The sequence below is a fragment of the Magnolia sinica genome, chromosome 3 (assembly GCF_029962835.1).
Source record: "Magnolia sinica isolate HGM2019 chromosome 3, MsV1, whole genome shotgun sequence".
Lineage (NCBI taxonomy): Eukaryota > Viridiplantae > Streptophyta > Magnoliopsida > Magnoliales > Magnoliaceae > Magnolia > Magnolia sinica.
In genome coordinates this window covers 101,363,795-101,375,707 of record NC_080575.1, presented here as the reverse complement: position 1 = coordinate 101,375,707, position 11,913 = coordinate 101,363,795, and positions in this window count along the sequence as shown.

Sequence of the window (11,913 nt, the reverse complement as noted above, 5' to 3'; positions counted from 1 at the left end):
CATTGTCCCCACTATTTTCTATGGTGGGGTCCACTTGAACTTTAGATATATCTGGTTCTCTTTGTAATGCCGTAAAATGATCTCTAAAAATGGCTACAACACATGCATCATGGAAGGGTTCACATAACTTGATGACGTCACTTCAATAGCAATTTGGCTAGTGACCTTGTCGGTGTCCGATCCAAGTGGGAGCACGTTATGGACAGATAGAACATCCGATCATATTTGCCGGAAACGTACTGGCTAGTCCCCCTGCCACCGGCCAATGGCTGATGGTTAGTGCTCTACTGGCCCATCATGATGTATTTGTTTCATCGATGTTGTCCATCTATTTTTCTAGATCATTTTATGGCAGAAGACCAAAAACGATATATATCTTAATCTCAACTCGACCAGATTACAAGAAGCAGTATTGAATGAACGTAGAACATTAAAAAAATTTAAGGGCTATGAAAGTTTTGGATCAAGCTATGAAAGTTTTGGATCAAGCTCATATTTGTTTTTTTTCCTTTCAATTAGGTCTGTAAGAGCTAATCACCAAACTGGATGTCAAATAAAAAGTACAGTGAGCCTTAGGAGAATTTTAACGGTGGATATCCAATCACTATTGTTTTCCAGTGGTGTTGTCCACCTGAGGTTTATATCCCTTTCGTTTTGGGAATCAAGCCTAAATTGATCCGTAAAAATGAATGAACGGCATGGATGAAACACATACATCATGGTAGGGCCCACAAAGCACCGACCATCAGCCATTGGCTGGCGGCGGGGAAGTAGCCAATCCGGTTCGGACGCGGATTACCTGCGAAAGTACGCTGGGATCCTATGTGGGGTCCACTGTGATGTTTGTGATAAATTCATCCCATCAATCCGTTTTCTGAGATCATTTTAGGACATAGATGTGGATTCAAAACTCAAGTGGGCCATATGAGAGGGAAAAGTGGGGAAAGAGTTTTCTACCGTTGAAACCTTCCTTGGCTCCACCTTGATTTTTATATGCCATCCAAACGGTTTATAAGGTCATTCCCACTGGGATGAAGTGAAAACACGAAAAAATTAGCGTGATAAGAAACTTTTATGGCCTTAAAAATATTTCAATGATGGTGACTGAATCACAACTGTTTCCTCTCGTGCGGCCCACTTGAGTTTTGTATCCATTTAATTTTCTATATAATGTCTAAAATGTTCTCAGAAAACAGATGAACGGGGTGGATTTATGACAAACATCAAGGTGGACCCCACCTAGCATCCCAGCGCAGGAACTTCCCGTTAAAGGCTTTCGCAGGAAATCCCCGTCCATCCGTTTCCATATTTGCCACGGGGCCTATCTACATGGGTACCTTCAAGATCAAGGAGTCGGATCAACAGTTGTTGAAGAGAGGGGAGAATCTCAAGTGGCCAGATCCGTCCATTCATTTCTGGAGTCCACTACGAACATGCCGGGATCTAAATTACTCGATCTTCTAATCAAGTGGGCCACGCATATTTATTAATTACGGATCTGACCATTCATCTGAAATAATGAGTGGACAGGATGGCCAGCGAGTCGTGGAGCTTTCGAGAAGTCTGCCACCCTTGTACTTGAAGGGTGGAGTCAAGGTAGAGTGGCATTATGGATATTTTAGTGACTTTATTGGGTAAAAGAATGAATTCTACGGCAAAAGCAAAATTGACGTGGACAGTTTATGCGATAAAAAAGACAAGACGACAAAGCAACCCATCCAACCATCAATCATCATTGCCTCCAATACTATCTCCAGCACTGAATTTCGGGGGTTTTTTGATACTCCGGCATTGTACAGTTGATACGCAGGCATCCGGAAATTCTATAATTGCATAGAATAACTCAAATAAAACCGTCTGAACTATCGAAGTAATAGTATTTAAGTTATAGGCCAAAAATACTAGTAACTGATAGATAATAACCTTTGATTCATTTACACTTGTTCCTTGAAATTTGGACCGTTAGATTTCATTTTTTTCCGTCCAATAACTGTCCACCATTCCAATAGACGGATAAATCCAAAATGATGATTTGGACAGTTTAATTAGTATTGCTTATATCCAATTATTTCACATATGCAATTTCTAACAAATTTATTAAGTGCCTGTGTATCATCCATCACACTCCGCGAGAGTAAGAAGTTTTTCTCATATTAATTACTATCGTTTTATTAGTGTTTAGCTATTTATTAAGTTAAAAGTGATCCCACATACAGCTACAGCATCTAAACCTTCACATCCATCCCTTGCTTTCAGGCCAATGTGTCATATGTGTAAGAAATTATATCCGTTAAAAAATCGGACGACATAATTTTGATAACATGAACTTCAAATAAGATAGATCCACTCATTAAATGGGTCATACTAGAACACTATACCATGGTTGCATGTTGTCTGTTGATTTTAAGTTGTATTCAGCCTTGTTGAGAGGCCTGGATTTTATGTTAGGGCCTGTTTGGACAAAAGACTTACCGTGTATTAAAGGGTATTAGGTGGGATAGGATTATAAAATCCCTCCGATTCCATCACTCGGTCTATTTGGACAGCGATTGACTTGGGAGGTCTTTTATCTTCCGACGGATTTGAAGGCAATGGAGAAGGATTGTTGAAATCGTAGCCCACTGCTTCAGAATTAGTATGAACTTCTTTGAAATATATCTAAATAGTGTATTTTACCTGATGGAAAGATCCGATCTCATACACATATCATATATTAGCACGTGTGTAGGCGTGTAGATGAGCATAGCTACCACATGCGTGTGGAATCAGCAAACCATCTCTTTTCAGAAGTTACTTGACAGTTGCAATACATAGCACCCAAAGAGAATACTTGCTGAGCATGGGATTGATGTCTACACCCAAAGGCACCGGACCATCCCCTGACGGCATTAAATACAATTAACATGGGAATTCCATACAACTTAATACACCGAAAGCCGGTTGCCCAAACGGGACCTTAGGTGATTAAAACATTGTTTACCATCTTTTTCAGCCATCAGATGTCGTTGGTATGTGACAAGTCAGTAGGAATGGAGGGTTGTGTTTAAAAGTTCATATACTAGTAGGTGTGTGATCATTTATCATTAATTAAAACCTTAAAATTTAAGAGATGTCCCCTGTGCGTCCACTACCATTTTATAATGTCTTAGGCCAGATTTTTCAGCGTACTCAAGAAGGCCCATGGTCCACTACCATTTTATAATGTTCTAAGACTGTACAATTGTCATAGGTGCCGTGTGAAGACGGGTCCCACTACCCAGGTGACGGGACTCTCTCGGTCCATTTTGCCAGGACGCGGGTTGGGTACTAGCCCGCCTTCCCTGTCTAGGAACGGACAGGGTTATGAGAGGTCACTATAATGTATAAGTCTCATGTGTAAGTTTTATCCACACCGTCCATTCATTTTTCCGTATCATTTTAGGTCATCAGCCAAAAAAGCTGAGGTATATTCAAGGCTAAAGTGGATCACACAGTGGGGATTAAACACCCACTGTTAAAAACTTCTTAAGGAGCGTAGAAGCTTAATCAAGTTGATATTTGTGTTTTCCTTTCATCCAAGTCGATGTGACCTTATGAACAGGTCGGATGGCAATTAACCCTCGTGGGGGGCTCTAAGAATGTTTCAATAGTCACCATGCTGCATCCTATGTAGTCTACTTGATATTTGGATTTGCTATTTTACTGTGTACAAAAGGATATGTCATGGTTAGAGGCGTTACCTCCAATTAGAAATGAATCTGAGACCTTTGCTTGCAACAACTTGCTTTTATACATTTTGGTTGGTCGACATTATTAATGACATTAATTGTAACCATTATTACATTAATTAAATGCAGTCTACGATGATGTAACCTGATCATATTACAACAAACAGATTTATTTATTTATTTATTATTATTATTTTTTAATATCTGTGGCAAGCAAAAGATCCTATACAATTAAAATATGTCCAAAGTTCAACTGTACCCACAAGAGAAGAAAACGGTGGAAATTGAATGCCTGCCATTAAAAACTTGACGGTGGCTGTAGATGCTTCGAATATATTTGATATTTATGTTTTCCCTTCATTTGGGTTGTGTGACCTCATGAGCAGGTTAGTTGGCAAAATAGATGGGCCCCACTGTTGGAGATGCATCGAGCCCTTGCACACCATTGTCGTGGATGTAACAAGGTTTTGATGTGACTTGTTTGGCACGAAAGCAATCTCAGACAAAATCACGTAGTGTAATAAGGAAAGAAAAATTCCAACAACTAAAGAGAACAAAAAAATTCTATATGAAAAAAAAGAATAAAAAAATACACAACAACAAGCAACAAACCATCTATTTTAATTTTTTTAAAAAAGTTACAGGATATGAACAACTTATAGATTTGAAAACTTTAGCTTTCTCTCTCTTAAAACACTTGGCTCTCCAGCTCTTACATTTTGATCTCTTAAAAATACAATAATCTCATATTAACATAGTTTTTAACACCCCCATACTAAATTAGAAACAAAACTGCGCACTTACGCAAAAGTTGCGCAAACTGTCAATTAAACCCTCGATCAAATCAACTCTAATTGATGACCCATCGATCGAATCGACACCCTCTATCGATCGAATCGAAAGTATCCAAAAGTGTCTAAAAAATAAACTTACATTTTCAATATTTTCTCGATCGAATCAATTACGTTGTCAATCAAATCGAAACTCTTATTTTAACAATAAATTAAATGCACCCAATCAACAATCTCCATCGTGACTTCAATCTTCTATCTCCACTATTCCAAACTATTATCATTATATCTAACTTTCTTTATAATAGCACCATCATTGTCGCTTCTTGTACACACTCTGTTTTTATTCCTTCTTTGTCAAGCTTAAAGAAGTCGAGCAAAACCTGAACTTCTTTGCAAAAACTACATTCGTAAACATGTCTATAAGATTTTCACTGGTGTGAATCTTTTCAATAGTAACACCGCTTTACTCTAGCATCTTTCAAATAAATTGATGACGAACATCAATGTGTTTAATTCAGGAATGGTACACCGAGTTCTTTGCCAAATTGATTGTGCTTCTACTGTCACAGTGCATATGCACAACTTCCTGTTAAAGCCTCAACTCATTCATTATCCCTTTCAACTAAAAAACATTCTTAAATGCTTCCATTATTGCCATTATTCCACCTCATTTGTGGAAAGTGTAACTATAAATTGAAGCTTTGACATCCAACTTATTGCTCTATCCACTAACACAAATGAGTAACCGAAAGTTGATATTTTATTATCCACATATCTTATAAGTCTCTCCTCAAATTTATCGAATATTAAAATGTATTCCATCATACCTCGTATATAACGAAGCAACCATTCACTATCTCCTAGTATTGTTTTCAAGGGTTTGACATATATCTGCTCACAACATTCACTATATGTGAAATATTCAGTCTTGTATAAACTATGACTTACATAAAATTGTCAACCGCACTCGAGTAGGGCACATGAGACATATACCGTTTTTTTCACACGACACAGGACATTGTTCCAAAGAAAGCCAAAAGTGATCAGTGTGGGGTGTGCTAACCGGTTAGCCTTTTCAAGACCAAACTTGACTAATACATTCTTAAGATACTCATCTTGATACAACCATAGCCTATTCCTTTCCTAACTCTATTAAGTCGATGTCGAGAATGTCGAGAATCCTTTCTATAACTTATAGATTTTTCATTTTAAATATATTTGATAACTGAACTTTTAATATATTAATTTTAAACATATTATGACTGATGATAAGCATATCATCAACATATAATACTCGAATAATGAATTCTCTATTACTCAGTGATCTTAAGTAAACACAATAATCAAACTCATTTCTAATAAACCATTGGCTCAATTAAAAGAATCAAACTTTTCGTACCACCGTCTTGGCAACTGTTTTAGGCCATACAATGATTTATTTTAGGTTACTTCATGTAAATATTCTCTTTTAATTCCCCATGTAAAAATGCATTCTTCACATATAATTGATATAGTTCTATATTGTATTGGGCAATCAATGTCAATGTTAATATGATAAATATTTGACCACAAGTACGAATATCTAACTGAAGTCGACACATTTTTTTAAGCATAACCCTTCGCAACTAGTCTCATCTTGTACTTATCAAGTTTCTTACAGAAAATTCACTTGCATCTGATCGTTTTCCTTCCAATGGGTATCTCTACCAGCTCCCACAATTTGTTCTTGTACAAAGAGTTCATCTCATCATGCATTGCCGCCATCTACTTCTCAGCATCTATATCATCTAATGCTTCCTAGAAGGTAGAAAGATTCCCTTTATCTGTAATAAGAGCAAACACAATATTTGAGTTATCTCCGTCTTAATGATATTGTGCAATTTCTCTACGGATTTCTCCTAACATGTGGTGGCTTCACCTCTCCATGTACATCTTCATGTAGCTCAGATTCTTCGACTGTTTCAACGTTAACAATTGATTTTTATTTTTTCTTGTGTTGATCTTTCTAAGACAATGAACCCTTATTGAACTTGACGTTCTGACTAAATATGATCTTATGTGAAATCTGATCATACATTTTGTATCCTTTTATACCATCACTATAGCTAACAAAAGTATACTTTTTATCCATTTAGTCTAGCTTATCTTTTTCAACTGATGGTACATGAGAGTAAGCATCACAATTAAATATTCACAGATCTAAGTAGTTAACTTTCTGAGTACTATATACTTTCTCTAGAATTTTACAATCAATTACTGTAAATGGAGATCGATTCACTAAATAATAAGTCGTGTTTATGGCCTCAGCGCATAGCTCATTGCCTAACCCAGCGTTACTCAATACATTCAGTTTATTTCCAAAATAATCTGATTCATACGTTCAGTCACACCATTCTACTCTAGTGTGTGCCTCATTGTGTTATGTTTCACGATCCCATCGTTCTTTAAAAAAAATAATTAACCTCATTAAAAGTAAGTTCTCTGTTGTTATCAGTCCTCAGATTTTTCAACTTTTGCCCTATCTGCATTTTGACCATTGTCTTTCATACTTTGAAAGTAGCTAAAATATCATATTTATGTTTCATGAAATAAACCCACAAATTTTTAAAGAAGCCGTCAATGAATGTGACAAAGAACGATGAACTTCCTCTAGAAACAACGGGCGACAACCCCTACACATTTGAATGTATATAATCAAGCTGACCTTTACTAACACATTGCCTAATTTTAAAACTCAACCTTGTTTATTTTCCATATATGCAACGTTCACATATATCTAAATAAAAAATTTTAAAGCTAAAAATCAAACCACAATCAAGAAGTACCTTCACACCATGCTAGCTCATGTGGCTTAGACACACATGCCACAACGTGCTGATGTGGATTTTGCTGCAAACGTTGTAGTTTCACCCGATATGATGCTCTCAATGAACTTGTAAACGTTTACGCTCATCTGTGCCTTCATAACAATGAGTACCCCTATAGAAACCTTCAGGACACCTTTATGACCAATAAATTTACATCTAAGCACCTTAAGAGATCTCAAAGATATCCGATTCTTTTTAAAATCTGAAACATGCCTCATATCTATAAGAGTATGCTCCACCCCATCATACATTTTGATGTGAACCAAACCATTTCCTATAATCTTACAACATGATCGTTATCCCATAAGAACAAGGCCACCATCATATTCGTCATATGTGGTGAACCAACTCCTATGAGGACACATGTAGTAAGATGCCCCCTATCCAAAATTCACTCGTTATACAAGTATCCGACCTTAGACGCAGACAATATATCACAACCACTCGCCTCTTCACTGGATTTCATTGAATTGGCCTTCATTGACAAATCATCTAACTTCTGATCATTCTGATTTTTGAGATTTATACAATCATTCTTCTTATGTCACGCCCTGTCACAATTTCAACACTTCAACTTCCATTTGCCCTTTAACTTGGATTCAGATTGTAACTTTTCCTTTTTCTCGCTCAAACGATCTTCCCCAAGAAACCAAGGCACTCGTCGAGGTACCTTCGCCTCCGTTATTTCTTCTCAATCACTTCGACTGAAGAGTTGAGATAAGGGTATTGACGTTTAAGGTATCCCTACTATGACACAGAGTATCTATCAGATACTCATAAGATTTTGAAAGTGACGTTAACAAAATTAGAGCTTTGTCTTTTTCATTGATCTACACGTCCACACTTGTTAGTTTACAAATTAGCTTGTTAAAGGCATTAATGTACAGAGGGAGACCCAATCCTTCAGCCATCTTCAAATTGTAAAGCTGTCTCTTTAGATATAAACAATTGAGGATCGACTTCATCATTTAGATGCTCTCCAACTTTGCCCATAGGCCCGCGATAGTCATTCCATTGATAACAATATTGTAAAGGACTTCATCGGACAAGAATAATTGAATTGTGCTAATCACCCTATGACAAGTTCATCATAATCGTCTTCTTTTATCGATTTTGGACGTTTCGTTTTGTTAAAGAGTACTTGTTGCAACCCATACTAAATCAGGATGACTTGCATATTTAACTTCTATAATTCAAAATTATTTTTACCTATAAATTTCAGTGTTTCGAACTTTACATTCGATCTCCAAAATGTCATGTCTCAGATTCAATTTGAAAACCTGATGTTCTCTCTGATACCACATGTTGGGGACGCAACAAGACTTTATATGACTTGTCTGGTACGGAAGAAACCTCAGACAAAATCACATAACAGAATAGAGAAATAAAAATTCCAGCAATCACAGAGAACACATGAATTTTACGTGGAAAACTTTTGCATGAAAAAACCATAACACCAAGTAACAAACAATCTACTATAATAAAAAAGTTACAAGAGATGAAATAACTTATAGATTTGGAAACCCTAACTTTTTCCCTCTCAAAACTCTTGACTCTCAAGCTCCCATGTTTTGCTCTCTTAAAGATACCATAATTCTGTATTAACAAGGTTTTTATAAGCATAGTAGAAATTTAGAAACAAAACTGTGCACTTACACAATAGCTGTGCAAACCATCGTTCAAACTGTCGATCAAATTGACTCTGATTGATGACTCATAGATTTAATCGACACCCTCTGTCAATCGAATCAATAGTGTTCAAAAACTTCCAAGGATCAAACTTGTATTTTTAAGCTTTTTTCAGTCAAATCTATCAAACTTTCAATCAGACCGAAAACCCTATTTCAATGACAAATTGAAATTGAAAAGACCCAATCAACACTCACAAAATTTGATCATCCAGTATATGGGTGCCGTTGGGGTCACCACCCAATCCGCTTCGTAATATTGTCACCTATCTTAGACCCGTATACAACCACTTGCATTATAGTTCCAATGCAACTAGCTTGGACAATGGGCGCGTGGGGTTCCAAGGCTAATGAAATGCACCCTGTGTGTGAGTGAGACTAGCAGTAAAAAGGGTGACATGATCAATTAATGTAAAAAAGGTTTCAACTTTTCACCATGGATTGCAACCCTGCACGACACAGGCATGTGGCCCATTTTCATTGGCCCCGGACTCGTTGCTTCCAGCACTTAGCCGGGCCTAATCCGTCCACTCAATGTCATGTGAATCATCTCTCATATTTATTTAAGGGGCCGATTGATTTTCAGCCTGACAGGAGTAGCAAAAGCATGTGAACCACCGCATACGAGTAGAATCACATGCAAGACATTCAAGAATCAAATTCATCCGTCCGTCGACTTTACCGTGGATGGTCCACCCTCAAACATCACATTAGCCCGAGACAGGACCTTAACTCCTAACTAAATTGGTGTCCATTAAAGGATAGATGAGCCTGACTCTGGACGGTCAGGATTGACATACATGCATACCACATCACAGGCATGCCATGTGTATGGTTGATCGCCACTTCTAACACTTCTAACAGGCAATTTAGACCGCCCAAATTGCTGACCAATTTAGAACATTTAAAAAAAGAAAAAAGAAAAAAAAAGAAACACTCGAAAGATGATATTAGCAATCAGATTTAACATTGAAGTCCATCCATTTAAAAGCCATTAATTGAATGGTTGGGATGGCTTGATCAGTGTCATTTTAGAGATATGCTCCATCCACAATGGGACCCACAATTTAGATGGTTTAGATAGCGGTACATTTGTGCCATGCATTTGGGAAGTAGTATATCTCTACAACGCAACTGATACAGGAGTCTAGCACGCTGGTTAGTAAACGGTGACAAACGCATACCACAGTAAATTGATGGCGTTGGGTATGATTGCAAGCCCACTTGGAACAGTGATTATTTTTTAAAAAAACTTGCATCCCCCATCTAGAGTTGTGATGGAGGCAGAAAACGTGAAGGAGATCAATCCACATGTGCCCCGTGTTGGGGATCTGGTCCATTCATCAGGTAGGCCGCACCTTAAGCATGCTATATACCAAAATTCAGTATATGAGACTCATCAATTGAATCACACATGTAAGTTTAATTTATACTGTTGGACCCTTTTGTTCTAACCACTCATATTTTGGTAGTCAACCTTACTGATTAACAAACAAAAATGATTTTTGGTCCAGTGGCATCCTTGGGGTGTAATGTACACGATGACTTTTCTTTGATTGATTTATATCCTTTGCTTCCTTAGCACTACAAGCATTACAAAAGAGTTAAAATCATATATGCTTCCTTTTCCTTTCTACTGAATACTAGCCTCCTTTTTAATATCATTATTTCATATATATAGAAATGGTACTATTAGGTGGATCTCATGGAAACTTCCCGTGAGGTTGAGCTGCGTGGGCCCATTGTGATGTGTGTTGAACATTAACACCATGCATTTGATGGGTCCCCTTCATTTTATGGGATATCCTAAAAATCAGCTGTATACGGAACTCATGTGGTCCATACCATCTAAAATCATGTGAAGACATGCCTAAAACATATAAAATTACTTGGTGTGGCCCACCTAAGTTTTGGATGCGGCTGAAACTTGTTCTTACCCCTCATCCAAGTAGGACACACAGTGGATGGGCTGGATTTGTGAACCACATCTCTGTGGGCCCATTAAATAATTATGAATGTTTTAATAAGAGAGTAACCCCTCCCAACTGTTGTATGTGGTGTGGCCCATTCAAGTTATGAACTCACTTGATTTTTAAACCCATTGCCCAACATAGAATAATGCATATGACCAATGGGGTAAATTTTCGACACACATTACAATGGGGCTCACACAACTCGACCTCTTGGGAAGTTCCCATGAGGTCAGAATACCATTTCCCACACACACACACACACACACACACACACACACATATATATAACTCCTGTCATGACACCATCGTGGATCACATAAAATAATTCTTTTATCTCTTTGACTTTATATCGATGAGAAATATTTTCATTTTTGGTGAGATCCAAATCTTTTGATCCTGTAAGCCAGAACATAGCCACATGATTAAGACTCTTCAATGGTAGCCTGACATGGCATTTCAGTTAAGGCGTCTAAGTTGTGGATAAAAGTTGTTTATATCCAATTGGATAATCCTTTGGCGTTTGTATATGGGTAGAATGTAATTTTCTGTCCTCGCTAGAGTAATATATCATTTTATATTATCAAAAGTAAAGTAGAATCATTTGATGAGAGATTGTAATACTTATATGGGATGGTGTGAAAACATATTAAGTAATCTCTATAAGGGTAAATAGTGATGTATGCGTCTTATTAACACCATCCATCCACTTTTTGAGATCATTTTAGGGCATGATCCATAAAATAAAGTAAATCCAATGCTTAAGCAGATGGTATCATAGGAAAAGGTGGTGACTAACTATGAATGGGCCATATAAGTTTGAAACCAGCTGATATTTGTGCTTTCACTTCATCCAAGTAAAAGTGGTGATTAATTATTAATGGGCT